This window comes from Pseudopipra pipra, chromosome 2, assembly GCF_036250125.1.
Source record: "Pseudopipra pipra isolate bDixPip1 chromosome 2, bDixPip1.hap1, whole genome shotgun sequence".
NCBI classification, from domain to species: domain Eukaryota; kingdom Metazoa; phylum Chordata; class Aves; order Passeriformes; family Pipridae; genus Pseudopipra; species Pseudopipra pipra.
Window position 1 is genome coordinate 40,742,868 of NC_087550.1, and position 15,899 is coordinate 40,758,766.

At 36.0% G+C, this 15,899-nt stretch overlaps 1 protein-coding gene across 1 annotated transcript in view; it reads left to right on the forward strand.

Moving 5' to 3' along the window:
* The window catches only part of ARHGAP42 (Rho GTPase activating protein 42), a 149,756-nt gene that overhangs the window by 18,573 nt on the left and 115,284 nt on the right, over positions 1-15,899 (forward strand). The window lies entirely within an intron of this gene.

Below are 15,899 nucleotides of genomic sequence, written 5' to 3' on the forward strand. Positions count from 1 at the left end.
TTGAAAGTTATCAGGGCTTCAACCTGTAAGTCTTTATTCCAAGCCAAAACTCTCTCAAGCCCTTCTGCTTTGCCTGCCTGTGGAGAGATGATAAAAAGCAGGATACAGCTATTAGGCACATCCAGAAACATGTTCTGTTTTTTCATTCGGTAAGACAAAAACATGAATTTTAAAATAATTTTTTCAGATATATTTTGAGAAGCTATACACCAACTAGTAAAGTTAGCAGCTGCATAATCTTTTAGCTTCTTGCGTAATTCAGTTCAAGGCGACTTCTTAATTTGAAAACTTTACTAAATTTTGCTGCTAAGGCTGAACTTTTGAGAGTTATTATTGGATTTTGTTTTGCTTTGAGGGAAGAGAAGTTTCATTTTTCATGTTAGAAATAGGAGGAGGAAGGAATGGCACCAAAAAAAAAAAAAGGAAACTTCAGTGTACTGAAAAACTGGCACTTGTAAGTCCTAGTTTTTGTTTGACTTAGGTGTTGTTCTATTTCTTAGTAACTGTGTACATATCTTGGTGGTCTCCAAAATCAACAGGAAAATAATTCTCAATAAGACTGTTTATGTCAAACTTCATATTGATTCTCTCATCCATAGTATTTAAAATTACTGCTTCCCACACTGATTTCAAGAGCAGTCTTTACCTGTCTGTATCCAGTTTATAATTCTATTCCACAGTGATATTTTTATATTTTCTCTTCTGGTCATTATGGAGATTGACAGCAGAACACACAAGATTAACTTAAATATTTAGCTTGGGGGTATGATATCAAAGTTAAGCTTACTAGCTCTTTGGCTGCTAAGTAATGAATGTGACCAGCTTACACTGAGGTAGCTCCGCTTATAATCAGTGTTCTGGTCACTTGTCTGTCCGGAGTGGATCCCATGAGTATTGTTTTCTATTGGAAGGTGCTTGTAAAAGGATTTAGCAAGCCTGTCTTTGTGAATAATTGGCTTGATAAGAGATGTTATGATACATTGTATGTTTAGGGAACCAAAGGATCAGAGTCCTTAATAGCTGAGCTATTACAACAGTCAGCAGGAGTCATTATGATCTCTCTTGACAATGTGTAGATTGGGGGTCTTGAATTCAAAACCAATTAACAGAGTCAAATTGACTTCTTTGGAGAAACTATGTATTGCACTGCATGTTAGAGCCAAAGATATCTGTAAAACCATCTGCTTATTGGTTGCTGTAATATTAAATAAAAGAATTAAAAATAATAAACATCACACCCCTCCTCCTTCCCCACCACCCCACCCCACCTATTTATTGCTATGTTTTTTCCTCTTGCAGATGATATTTTAATGTGCTCTGTTTGTTTATGTCAAGGAAGCTAACATGAATGTTTGGTGAAGAAGGTGTTTTATTTGGCTATTTATGTAGTCTCTTGAGTAATTGAAAGACCACAGACTGTTCATTGATTCATATTTATGTACATGTTCAACTGCAGATGAATAAGGATACAGTCAAGACACATGGAGCTCTGAGAGGGCCATCCATTGCAGTTAAAGCATTTTACATGCTCACAGAAGGAAAAAATACTCCATTTGGAAAACAATGTCTAAAATCCAAACTACTATGTTTGTGCTCTGTTTGTTTGGTTCCTATTGCTCATTGTAAACAACAAATGTTTTCTAGACAAGCTGTAACTTTTTGTCCTACAGAGAATTCCAGTCACATTTTAAAAAGAATTGATGATCTCAGAATTGTGTCCAGTTGCAGAGCTTGTTTGGTTTTAAGCTTGCTAAGAATTCCCATGTTTTTTGCAAAGTATCATTTAATGGAAGTTTCCACTTGTATTAAATAGAGGCTAGAGAAGTCAACATGTTAAGTTCTGCTGGGCATTTGAAATGGAATCTACAACTCCATTAAGCCACTTGTCATTGAGAAAAGGGAGAGCAGGAAACTGTGATGGAATGGAAATCCATGAAGCCAACAAACTGTGAACCATGCAAAGTTGGTACTCTAAGTGCAACTTACAGCATACTGGAGAGAAAATAATATGGTGATGTCAGGGACATTCTACAGTCAGTCTTTGGATAAAAATACAGTTTTAGGGTTAAACACCAAATTTTGCATTATGAATCCTTTAATATAAAATAACTCGTTCAGGCTCAAAGTGTTTCTATTTTTTTTCTTTATTCTCCCAGTAAATTATTGACTCATTGACTCATTATTGACTTTTCCACCGTCTGTGGAAACAAGCTCGGTGGATATTTTCCAAAAGCTTAGTTATCAGATATTTCAGTGTTGTATCTTTCAAGAAGGATTTTTTCCCATTTCTCTTGGAGAAAACCTGTCTGGGCTTCCTCTACAACTCTTATGCAAACAAGGAAACTCTCTATTTCCTGTCTCTTCAGTATTCCCCTGGACACTGATTCTTGAGATTGAGCTGTGATGAAGTTAGATTGAAATCTTAGTTGGAATTAATCTTAGTCGGAATTCATATGTTTTTAAAAAAGAGGAATAATATCCTGCAGCACCTGAAAACTGATAAAACATTTTATATACAAAAATCTTATATTAAAATTATTCAAATATAAACTGTTCTGATTAAGAAACATCAGAGTTTAATTGTGACAACCTTAATAGTTCTATCCTGGTGTTGTTTCAGTTTTCTTTTGTTTCTGTTTTTGGGGTTTTTTAAGGATACTTGAACTAAAGTTTAGCAAGTGACAGCTAAGCAAGCAGGCATGTTTGTGTGGGGAGTGTTTCTTGTTTTCCTGGAGGCTGACTTGGATAGAAAGCACATCTGCTGTAACTGGAGTAACTGGGCATTCTGTAGGGCCCACATTATATGGATCAAAATAATGTCGTGCTGCTTTTTTTTTTTTATTTTATTTTTAATGATATTGGGATTTTCTTCTCTCCTTTTAATATAAAACTGTTTTTTAAAATTATGCTTCCTTGGAAGAAAAAAGTGGCAGAAGTCTCCTTTTAGAGACGGGGAAGTGTGGGGAGCTGCATTGTTTGCAGCTCTGGTTATCATCTCCTGGTCTGATGGAATGGCATCTGCAATAATGTGCATCAAGTAGGGACCAATAAGGCCTAATCACCATTTTGGTATGTGTGGCCTTAGGCAGTCTTGATTTCATTATCTCCATCTATTAAATAGGTGGATATGACATAAAAATGTACTTCTTTTTCTAGATTTGGCTTGCCTGAGGACTGCGATAATTCTGTGTTCATAACTAGACTTGGATGGTATGCAGTGAGCAATAGTGGGAGAAGGAGAGAGCAGTACTGCACTCTGAGTTAAAAAACAAGCATGAATAAAAGTCTACATAGTGATTGCCCTTGTGCTAAGAACTAAGTTAGGAAAAGTTTTGAAGGAGGAGGGTGAAGATAATAAATGTGTGCAAGGAGTAAAGCTGTATAATCAGTCTTCATTCAAGCTATTTGGGCTTAGTAGCCCAAATCAACTTTTTATCAGCTATTTATTTAATAATGCAGTTATTTTTACTGTTAAAAGTTACGCCTACTTTACCTCATAGCACAAATCACTAAACAAGTCCTTGCTGGGAGAATTACAGCCTTATAATATAACTAAAGGCATAATGGTCTACCTCCTCCGGTTTTGGAGCAGTTGAGGATGATACAGCTTTCATCTGCCCATCATTGGTCATACACTGGAGAACATCACCCATGGTTCAACCAGCAAGATAAAAAATTTTCATGATCCTTAATTTTGTAGTGTGAGCTCAGCTCCTTCTCCTTTGTTTTTGTCTGTTGGTAAAATACATGACCCTTGATACGTGGCTAAAGAGGGCTTACCCCTGGTGGCGTATTGGCTCATCCATGAGAGTGATAACCTCCTACTAGCAGATGGTGGTGATCAGCTACCAGTGTCTTGAGACATTCAAGCTATTACAAAATATATGTGTCCAAATCTTCCTACAGAAAGCATAAACGAGTGTGTTGAGTCAGACATGAAGCTTATCTGGTGTTGCATCCTGTCTTTAGATATGAATGAGTGCTTTGCTGTGAGTTGTGTTTTTCTCTCATGCACTGCACTGACTGCCTAGGGTAGAGAATAACAGCAGGAAGAACCTAGCAATGCTTCCACTGCCTCCAGTGGTTTGGGGCTTGAAGATTTCCTGAGCAAGGGGTTAGTTATATCTTTAATAGCTCTCAGTGGATTTTTTTTCTGTGAACTTGTCTAGTCCTTTTTCAAACCCACATAAATTTTTATATCCACAGCATCCGGTGGTAGGGAGATTCATTATTTAACTACATATTTTAAGAAAAAGCATCTTCTTTCTTTGTTTTGAGCTTGCTTCTTACCATCCTTTCTGTACTATTTGTGATTTTATAGAGCTCTTGTGGCTCCCCAGTTACCTTTTCAGGCTGATTACTGCATGTGAATTTCTTTAAACAAGATATTCTTACCATTTTCTTACATCTACCTTTGTCTCACTTCCCTGCATCTTTGGTATCAAGGATGGTATCAAGGAGTAAGACAAAATCTGTACATAGTTTTTAAATTCAGGTTTCTCGTGGCTTGATGGAATTGCATTAATGATATTTCTGTTTCTTTATCCTCAATTTCATACAATTACTAGTATTTATTTTATTTCCTGATGCTGCCTAAAAATGTACAGTAATAAAACAACCTAGTTATTATTTGTCTGGTTTAATGAAAAGGTCTCATTTGTGAGCGATAATAGTGAGTTCAGAACTCATCACACATACCGTAATATAAACACTACTAGTACTAATGGATGGTAAGATTATTAATTAAAGGATGTCACTCTGCCAGGAAGATAACAAGAGGATGCTGTCAAATGTTCCTAAATCTTTTTGTGACAGGAAAGTAGAACAAAATTCCAGAGAATTAAAAGTTGAAAAAAACATTAGATGAAATATATAGAAGCCTCACTGGTCCTTCTTAAAAGTTATTTGACTTAAGAAAAACTAGACAGAGTTCAGCAAAAGGTCATTCAGGTTCCGTAGTGTTGTTTGAGAAGTTAATTAAGTAAAAAAGTCCAACAAAATGAGTCTGATTCTTTTTTTTTTTTTTTAATACAAAGAGTCTACTCTTTGAAATAGTTTTTTACGTAGAGAGAAACGTCATATGAGTACTGTTTTTTAACAGGAGTTATTTCTTTCTCTCTCTGGTTGAATGCAATATATCTGGAAAGTAAGGTGCAAAAACTATTACATAACTAACTGTTCAGGAAATAGTCACATGCAAATTGGACTTAACTCCAAACTCTTTGGGAATGCTTCATTCATGAGCTGCACAAACAGGAGATCACCTGGTGAAGTAGTTGTGCATTTCATTAGTTAATGAAGCATATTTCATTTGGGTGGTACTTTTCTCCCATTATTAGAATGTAGGTATTTTGGTTACAGATTTTCGCATTTAAGATACTGCAAGTGGTTTAATTTAAACCCTTAAAAATGTATCTTTAGGGCTTTTAAGTGCTTTCATGGCTCTCATCTCTGCATTTTCTGAATTCCTTTCATATTTTAAAGGTAGAAGAGGGTTTAAGTAGCATGTTAAGCTTGTTTGCTCTATGAGACTGATGTGTTTGCTATACATTCTCTCTAAGTAGTGAGAAGTGGCTCTGTGGTAAACCAAATGCAAGTCAGTCCTTTAGGCCAAATTTGGTCAAGATAAGTAGTGTCGTTTAACATCACTGAACAAAATCCTGCTTGATTAGGGCTCTCAGTTCCATCCTCCATGTCTGGAAGTGCATATCTGGTTCTCTAAACAAATGTTACTTACATCTGTTCGTGTGTGTGTGTTAGAACTCTCACCGCCCACACTCCAACCCTGTTGTGTGCAGTACTGAAGTTCGTGTGACTGTGATATTAGTTGTCTGATCAAAGGAGTCTAATCAAGTGTTGTATTCCTGAGCTCTAAGAGCCTGAAAGAATTTCATAGAGAGAGTGTTTCATTTCCTTTAAAGCAGAATGGTAGTATTTTTTTCCCTTTTAAATGGGCTAAATATACACATTTTAATTTTTTCCCTCTCCTCCTCCTTCTGGTCTTACAACACATTTTACTTTGTTGCCCAAGTGCAGAAAACTCTGCCAGGAAGAAGGGTGAGCAATGCTTCTGTTTCCCATGACCCTCAACTCTAATGTTGTTCCAAGAGCTCACTACTTACAAATGCCTTGATAACTGCTTTCATTCCTTTCATCCCTCCCCCGCCATCCAGCACAGGCCAATGTGACTGATCCTCTTTTGAGCAGCTCTTTTCACAGAATGGGGGAATCTACTTACAGTAAAAATCATGGCACATAAAGGCATTTGAAGATATATTGCAGAAATTTTTACAGCTGAAGATCTGCATGATAATTGCTGCACTGATTTATTCTTGGTTTTCCTAGAAGCAGCTTCTTAAAGCTCCCTGTTTATACCAGAAATAACCCTATTTTTATTTTTTCCCCTATCTGGGGAGGGATGGTAGTGGGAAAATTGCATCTCATTCTACATGTACACCACACTGAACTAGCAGAACTGATCTTGTCCAAATTGTCAGAACTGTGTCTCCTTATGTATGTGTTGCAGCATAGACTTTAATTATATTGTGAAATTTTAATATCATATATTGCTTTGTGTTTCTATAAATAGGCACATGCATTTTTTAAATTTCTCTGGGTACATTTTAGGATTAAGAACAGAGAAAAGTGTCTTTTAAAGTACTACTAAAAAATCATCTGCTGTACCAATACGTTACGTTGCATTAGAAATCTGGGAATTCCCATGTTTTTTCTGGCAACTCCCTAGTTACCAGACAGGAAATCACTCTCTGCTTTTTCAACCTCTGGCAACATCTGCTCTTGGTTTCTCTGTCCTCTTTTTTGTGGTGCTTCTCTGCCTGCTCACTGTCACTGGGATGTGCCAGGAGGAGTGAGAAATGAGGCAGCAAGCCTGATAAACCATCTTTCATTGAAAGAGTCTGGGGGGGGAAGATTGGGCTGTGGATCCAGCTCCCTGGAAAAGGCTGACGCTGTTCTGGGAAACAAACATCCGTGGGGTGGGGGAAGAATGTGGAAGATCATGAAAGAGCATTTAAAATCCCCAGAAGGAGCAAGAGAAAGTATGTTGAGGGTCAAAGCAAGTTTGCAGTGAAGAAAGTTTAGGAACCTAGGCTTGATAATGGAGTGGTAGAAAAATATGCAGAAGTTAAAAGTAAAATGATATAGAAGAAGATATGAATAGCTATCAAAAAAAAAAAAAAAAGGAAGGTGTAGGGGGAAAAGTTAACATTCTAGCTTTTTCCAATATTTTAGGATTTCTGTATAATCTTACACTAAGGCTATTGCTTCAAGTTGTTGGTAATTCAAATGACTATTGGAACAAACCTGTAATTAATTGTATGTAAAAAAGGGAGAGAATCTGGCATGGGCACGGTGTTTGATGTTGGCCAAACAGTTCTACACTACTGTGTGTTGTTGAATTGCATACCTTGGTGTGCTATTTACATTAGCAATACAGACATCTGAAAGAGATTGTACACTTACATCTGAGATTTTAGAGCAGTCTTGAGTTACATCATCTTGAGATTGCACAAGGCTCTTGCCAGTATTAATGTTAATATGCTTTTGTAGTGTGAGAATTAGTGTGTGAAGACTGCGTGACCAAAAGTTTCAGCATGTGGCTCAGCTATAAGATCTTGCATGCCACCATGACCCAGACTCCTCTGGTGTACATGGTAAGTTGGGGAGCAGCAAATTGCATCCCTCAGGAGAGTGTATGAAAATATATTGAAAGGCAGTAGGCTTGTGGAAAGGGTGGCATAGAACCCTCAACTGAAGCAAGCAACTTGAATGTCAGATATACATCCTTAAACAAGGAAGATGGAAAAGGAGTGATTATTTACTGTATGTTATACCAGATACAGTTTTAGCTTCCTCTTGAGTGTGTTTCATATGCCTTACTGAGTGGTGAAAAAGTTAGGCTGAAGAGTTGAGATAGTCCTGATAGAGAACTATGGAATAGTTTTATCAGCAGATAGGGAAAATACCGAAAGAGTGCAGATGAGTTAGTGCTGATATTCAGTTATTTGAGAATGAGAAAAAAACGGGGAAATATGCTTGTTTTCAAATATTTATTTTTCTCCAAGACAGAAAAAATGCTGGAATATTCCAGTTTTAGAAATATTGGAATCCTTACATTGGATCTTGGCCAAAAAACTTACAGGATGAAAATAAGCATATCTGCAAAACTGTCATTGTATAGAAACCTTTTGGTTGAATGTAGTTTATAAAAATATAATATACTAGAAATAGTACTAAGTTATACCCTACAGCCAGTCTTTACAATTTCAGAAGTAAAATGAAACCAAATGCTTTCTAAAAATTTTAACAGTATTTGTGGAAAAATATTGTAAAAAATTGCAGCGGTAGCAAAGCAAAATTTTCTGTTCTGTTTTTAACCATATGGTTAGTCACTTGTAAAGTGTAATTCTGTGAGTATGATTTGATGATTGGAAGGCTTAGGCTGTGGTAATTCCCTGCATAGTCAGTTTGTCTTCCAATCAAGCACAGCAGTATTGTTAAACAGTGTTATAAACTAAAATAATGAATTTTGTAGCAATGAGATAATCAGAAATAAAATACAAGAATGTGGGAGTATTGAAACAAAATAAAGTTACATCAATCAATATGGTAAAGAACTATGAAGTATATATTTGCCTTAACTTTAGAGAAGCATATTGACATATCAATGTCATCCTCATTGATGGTTATACATTTTAGTTGCATTTTCATTCTTTCATGTATTTATAATTATGCGAAGTCAAAACAAGTTAGTTCTTTTATACGCTTTACAGCTTTTGCATACTAAACTAAAATTCACTTCTTTCTGTTTTCCTGATTATATGAATTTATTATATGAAGGTTATCTACAGATGAGTTAAGGAGAGGAATATTGAAGAGAGGGATGGAATATTGCCAACATTGTCTTTTGTATGTATATTATTTGGTTCAACAGTTATGTTTCAGGGAAGTTTTAGTACGTTTTTATCAAGTAAGCATGCAAATGTGGCATAAAAATCCCCTTTTCATTAAATGTCAGTGTTCTGTTCTTGGAATGTCTTCAAGACTGTGTTGGATTTAGTTCTTAACCATAGAGAAATACTAAGAATATCCAAAGTACTGCACAAGTTTCTAACATGAGGAACTTGTGACTTAAAAATGTTGGTAAGAATAGCTATGAAATTTATAGAACATACAGAGTTTTCAATAGCTCTTGCATCATAGTGTTAAGAAAGTGGGGATTTTGCTGCATTTGATCAAGGGGATTTCTCAGTGCTTACTAGAATGGGAAAGTAAATTGTGCATTTTTCTCATGGAAATATTCATGGCTAAGAGAACGACACTGAAGAATTTCACACTGCTATAGTGCCTTATGTAACCCCACAGGAATGCAGCAATGCATGGGCTACATGTTGACATATTCTCCTGATGTCCTTTCCCTGGAGATTGTGCGAAGAAATTAACTTCCCTGAAATTAAGAGCAAAACATAGAGCCTAGGGTGGAAAAGTAATGTGAGATTGTAGGGATTGGTAGTTGTTTATTTTAGTTGCTTATTTTTGTTCCATGAATAGCAAGTTGGCAAAGAATATATACACTGATGAAGCTGGCAAATAAAGGGAATAAAGAGTTCATTGAGAGCAACAATGAAAGACTGTGTCAATACAGAGCAATGGCCCTAAAGCTTCAAAATGTTTGGCACTGGGCACTGGATTCTGTATTCCCCTGTGATCTTTTCTTGTGACTTCTTTAGAAGGTATTACAGCAAGTGGCCAGCATTCGCTCCGTCAGCCCTTGCACATAGTCTCTACTCTGTGCCAGCCTGCCCTGCATTTTACCAAATTAAATTATTCTGCAATTCTTTTGATGAAATGTGATTACTCATAACAGGGGAGTTCTTTCTTTTTGTTTTTTTTTTTTTTTTTGTCATCCTTTATTTTCTTATGACAATCAGAAAAGTTAACTTAATCCACAAATTAACTCAACCGAGAAGTAAAGGTAACAAGTGTGTGTAAATGATTTCGTCAAGTAGACTTCTAACAATACAAGAAACATGGAAAATATTCCATGCAAAAGAAGGACTCTAGTATCGAAAGTCATGAAACCAAAAATGTCAGAAGCTGTATCAACTGATTATACAGATCTTTTGTTGGTGTTTAAAAGGCATGTTAACGTGCATTTTAAATTGCTCTCTAACTATAGGTGATCTGGATATGTGTTATGGTGGTGATGTTTTATTAAGTTGGGATTACCTGTTCTGGCAGCCAACCCCAGAATTCTTTTCATGTACAGTGGAAGGAATTAATTTCATTACTGACATGTGCCAGCATTCCCATGCTCAGGGTTGTTACTGGGCTAATTTGTAAGACCTTTTGAGGTCCTCTTATTTGTGCTGACCTGCTACCATATATGTTATGAAATAGAAAGATTATCTGTATATGACAATTACCTAAATCCATTGATCTTCATTTATTTTTTGTTTTAAATTAGTAGTGAGTGATGAACAGCAGAAAGACAAAAACTGTGAAGAAAATGCATTTTGGTGCTGTTTTCTGAATTAAGAAATATGAAGCTGGGATTTTTAATGAGAAAGCTTTTAAACCAGGAAGAAATTTGAAGTATAGTAGTGATGTATGCTATCTTGTATGATCACTGCTTTTAACTGCTTAATCATTCATACTGCCTAAATGTAATTGTACTGCCAGCTGCTGTGTTTACTGTCTATGATGTGGAAAAAAGATGTCCCACTGTGACATGTTCTACTTACAATCGAATTGACTGTAGCAAACACAGAAGCTGTTGAAGTTCAGTGCTTCTCAGTGGGGTGTTCTTGTTTCTCCAGCTTATTTCTGGCTGTTGATATAGCTCGCATCCTTGAAGCTCGTTCTCTCATAAAATAACAAAGCCAAGGAAGTTCCCTGTTCATCTTCACTATAAAGAAGCATGTCATGAACTATTTAAGGAGTCATGTATCGCACAAGTATTTTTCTGAATAAATAGTGTTTTACAGTTTTTTATTTATAATACTGAAAGCCCTTTTTTCACTTATATGAATTTTTAAATGCTTCCTTCTGTCATTAGTGTGGTAAGAATGCTGCAAATCATGCTCATAGCTGCTGTGTCACAGTAATAATGTCTCTGATATCAAACTGCTTTTTTCAAGTGTTTAGATAACTTAGCCAGGGAAATTTTTATGGCATGAGAGTTGCTTATGAAATAAATCAAGAAAATAAATTTATTTGTAAACAATTAAAAAAACCCCACAATGATAACTCATTTTCAGGTACTGAGGCATAGAAGTCAGGGAACTAAATAAATTATTTTCTGCATAGCAGCATGCTGTTTTATCAAGTACTCTGAAATATCATTCAATTTCTGCTGTGTTTTATTCATGTGTTATGGTGCCTTAATGCTCAGTTTTGTTGAGTAGCTTGGGTTTTAATAAACTTAAATGTCAATGCATTACCAAATGCAATAGCTCATCAAGCATGGCACCACAATGTGTCTAATCATATCTAGTAGTGGAATCATACTCCTCAAAGGTTTGGAACACCAAAGATGACCATACGTGGTCTTCTTTCCAAGTCTTCAACTGCCCTGAAATTCAGCTGACTGAAGAATTGTCTGTAATATCCTGTCAGCTCAACCATCACCTCTTTGTTTCTTATGTCTTTGAAGCCATGTGATAATAACTAGCTTTATGTCAGATCGACAGATATGTTGCTGTTACTATATTAACCAGAGCATCTGTTGTTTGAAGTCCCATTTACTGCATTCCAGCTGGCGCTCAGAAGTTCACTTAGGCATGTTTAATTTTCTCGCTAGGTTTCAACTGCTGTTTTTCTTTATTAACCCAGGGAATGATACCAAGCTTTTCCACGATGATTGACATCAGTCGGGAAGAATGTTAGTTATTGGAACTGCATTTGCTAATGAAGTCATCTTTGTAAGCAAACAAGTGGAAAGACTTTGATGTATTTGCTGGGGACAGTTTCTTTCAAGCTGCTGCTAGGGAGGGGATATGGGTCCTTAGCAAGTGCATAAAATTTCTTCTTTTGTAGATTGATTGATCCCTATCCAAAGCTTGGGCTTTCTTCTGTTCTTCCAGACACTAGACTGGCAAAACCACACACATGGCATCCTCCCCAGCCCAATAAAAATTGATTGCGCTTACCAACTTGTAGAAATCTTGTCAAATGTCCTTATCTGTAGGACTTGATTCTTGTTGTGATATGCTGTGCCAAAACATACACTCGTTTTTTCGTCTTTCAGGTAACAGCATCCATCATTTCATCACATTGTTGAAATGCGTTGTTCTCTCCTACTCCTCCTCAAGGCTCTATATAAGAAATTATTTTGTTTTTAATGAATCTAGGACAAGAAATTTGAACAGTTCTAGTAATACAAAGGGTCTGGATCATAGTTTTATCACCCTATATCCATCTGTAAGGTCCTATCTGATGCTTAAAATAAGATAATATGTTACAGTTCAAATTACATGCTAATTTTTGGCAATTTCAAACAAAGGAAATAGTAAAAAAACCTGACTTCTAGAGTAATTCAGAGGGTTTTTTCCATTTTTTAATTGAATAAATATGTTAAGCAGATTGATCAAAAGTATAAAACTTTAAGAAGAAGTACAATACAGTAGTGCATTTCCTGATTCCTTGGTGGCTTTCCTGAATGGATGATGACTTTGATTTGATTCTTTCATTAGCACTATGATACTGATGGTTGATATTATATGTATCCATATTTAATACTGGTGTTATATTACTTTGTTGTTGTTAAGCTGCAATTACCCTTTTATGGTCTCCCGCCACATTGTAGTATGATGCTTTAGTACTTTCTCTGTCAGAGTTGTCTTGCTGCAGCCCTTAATAAAACAGGCAACTTTGTCTCAGTTATCTCCTTCCACTGACCGTAAGTAGTGTGTAGATGGCTACTCTTGAATATATGCCTCACTGCAAAACTGAACTGAATCCTCCTTTGGAATCGGGAAAAACAGTGAACAAAAGGTAGAAGTGACTACTCTCAGAAAACACATGCTAACAGAATTGCTGGTTAGCAGTTCACCCCTCTGGCAAACAAGGGATATCAGAGTGCATTTTCGTTCCTTTGCTAGTACTCAGAGATATTACATTATTTGAGTGCCTGCAGAAGAGCAGGATCAACAATGTTTATAATATCTTTGAGACTTTTGAGAAGCCGTCCTTCCCTGTGTGATAGAGTTGTACTGCTAGTCAATAACGCTTGTGACGTTTTTATAGTAACTTAGAAGATCGGTTGTCTCTGCTTGAAAGAAAATTTCTGTCATAGGCTAAGTGAAATATCCTAGTTCACATGGATTCAATGGAAAGAGGGACATGACTTCACAATGGTCATGCTGAGTAAGAGTAACACTTATAGGGTAACATAACTTGTAGATGCTAAAAAGGTGATTTGTTTGGAGTGATGATTTACCTTTCTAAGTCTGGAGGCAGCAGCAGCATGTATTCACAGGGCTGTTGGTGACATTAAGACTTTGGGATATACAGTGATAAGTGACATCTTGTGGAGCTGGGTGAAGTCTCTGCTCCATTTCCCTGATTTTTTCCATCATTTGTCTCTTCTTGATTGGAGACAGAGTTGCTCTTAAATCTGTTTTAATTCAGTTTTGAATCTTCGTATCTCTTAAAGGAGATCTGCTTATTGCACAACTGGTCCTTCCTGTGACTAGGTGACTTTTGTAATCATTTAAAGTGATAATGTTCCTAAGAAAGAAAGTGATAAATATAACCAATTGCACCTCTTGGTCCAGTGTTGGTGGTTCAGCTGCAGTGTTGAACTTTGAGGTCTTGGACAGTAATTCTTATTCTAGTCTCTAGGAATGAAATTTTCTGTTTAATAATATTTTTTAGGCTCTCAGGTTAAATTACCTTTTTCAGTACATGTAAATTAGTGTCACAGGAAACATCTGATCTTGGAACTTCATTTTATTCTTTGCTACATTGAACAGTTTTAATCTCATTACAGTATCTTATAATCCTTTCGAGTTATTAGGATAGGTCTCAAATAGAGGGAGACATCTCCAAATGTTATCATTCTGAATGATTTTATCAAGTTATCTAATGAGCTCTGTAAGTATTTGCTACATTCTTCATACCCACGATTTCTGAGGTAGGTTAAATATGCCTCCTTCAGGTTCAAAATATATGAGCACTGTCTGATTTGCTGGCACACTGAAAGGAAGATTGACATCATGAATCACTAAACCAGGATATAAAATGGAGACTCCACCTTGGATATTTTAATAATTTGTTTTCCTTTCCCTTGACTTTTGTTCCACTGAACCCTGCACATGTGGAAGAGTGATAGGGGAGAGTCCATGCCTCCCTTGTTTCCTTTCACGTTCACAGAGATGCTGTTTATCGTGGGCAGTCCATGAGATTGTCCAGAGGAAATAAATCTGCATTCCTATTAGTGATAGTTAATTTTTCCATTTCAGTGCACTTGCAATACAGAATCTTTTTAATTGAGTCACCTTAAGACCATGTAATTCCTTTTGGCATCAGTTGGTATGCAGCAATTTTGTACAAGGGTTTAGGACTCATTGTAGTAATCTGGTGAAATAGCCAACAATAAAACTGTGTTTCTTCCCTTTAAATTTAAAACTTCTTACTGTGAACAAATTCAAGTTTAGAGCTTTCTAGCAGCTATAGAACAATTATTTACTTAGTTATCAAAGATACTGTATTTGCATAAAATGCAGTGCTTCAGCTTATAAAGATTATTTTGTTTTCATCTCTACAAGAGTAGGAAACACTGTGTTTAGCATCTAATCTTTTAATACATTTAATAATATAACCTTCAGTACAGCATAGTAGGAAATATTCAGTAAGGATGCAGTAAGGATGCGTTCTTTTCTGTTTCCCACGCAATTTATCAAAAAGATACAAAATTTATTTACCAATTCTTTACACCCCAGTAATTTACCAGATAAAGATACAAAATTTTTTTACCAATTATTTACACCCCAGTAATTTACCAGATAAACATATTGAATTCCTTACTAATACAATAAAAAAATGTGTTCATGTCTGTATTGTCTAAAGACTAATGATTCTCTTGTTGGACTAATACTCTATAACTGCATGTAAAAACACAAAAGGAACAGGGCACTGAATAAATACAGGGTTACGGCAAAATCCTGGTAGGGATTCTGTTACTTGATAGTGGTTGCCTTTAAAAAAGAAATCAGTTGTCTTACTGTGTGGATTTGTATTTGGAGGTGATTGAAAGGTTTTTCAACCCTTATTTCATTTAGGATATTGGAATGGTTCTTACTGTTGGAGATTGTTCATATTTAAATGATGTTTTGTGGTTGTATGTGTGTGGTTGTGTTTGCTAGGTTTTATTCGTGCCTGGAAATAGTTTACCCCTCTAATTTTGTGTCCAGCATTGAGTAAATGAATATTTATGACTTTACAATAACAGAGGGTTAAAGAAATCACAGAATCACAAAATAACTGAGCTTGGAAGGGACTTATGGAGGTCATCTGGTCCAACCCCCCTGCTCAAGCAGGGCTAGTTGGCCAGGACCATGTCCAGATGGCTTTTGAACATCCCCGAGAATGGAGACAGATATGTAATGCTTTTGAAACAGAATTTACAAACTGGCTTTTGTTCATAACTTATCCTTACCATAAATTTTACTTATATTTAGCAGATATCAAAATCTTAATTTTCAATTTCCCTAGCATCAAAATAGATACCACAGATACAGCCTCTAGGACGTAGAAAGTTTTTACTGGTTTTCTGGGTTCATCTGGACTGGTGGTGTTTTTAGTCTTGACCAAGTTCTTTCATTATCACATTCATCTCTACATTTGCTATTAGCATAGCTAAAAAAAAAAAAAAAAGG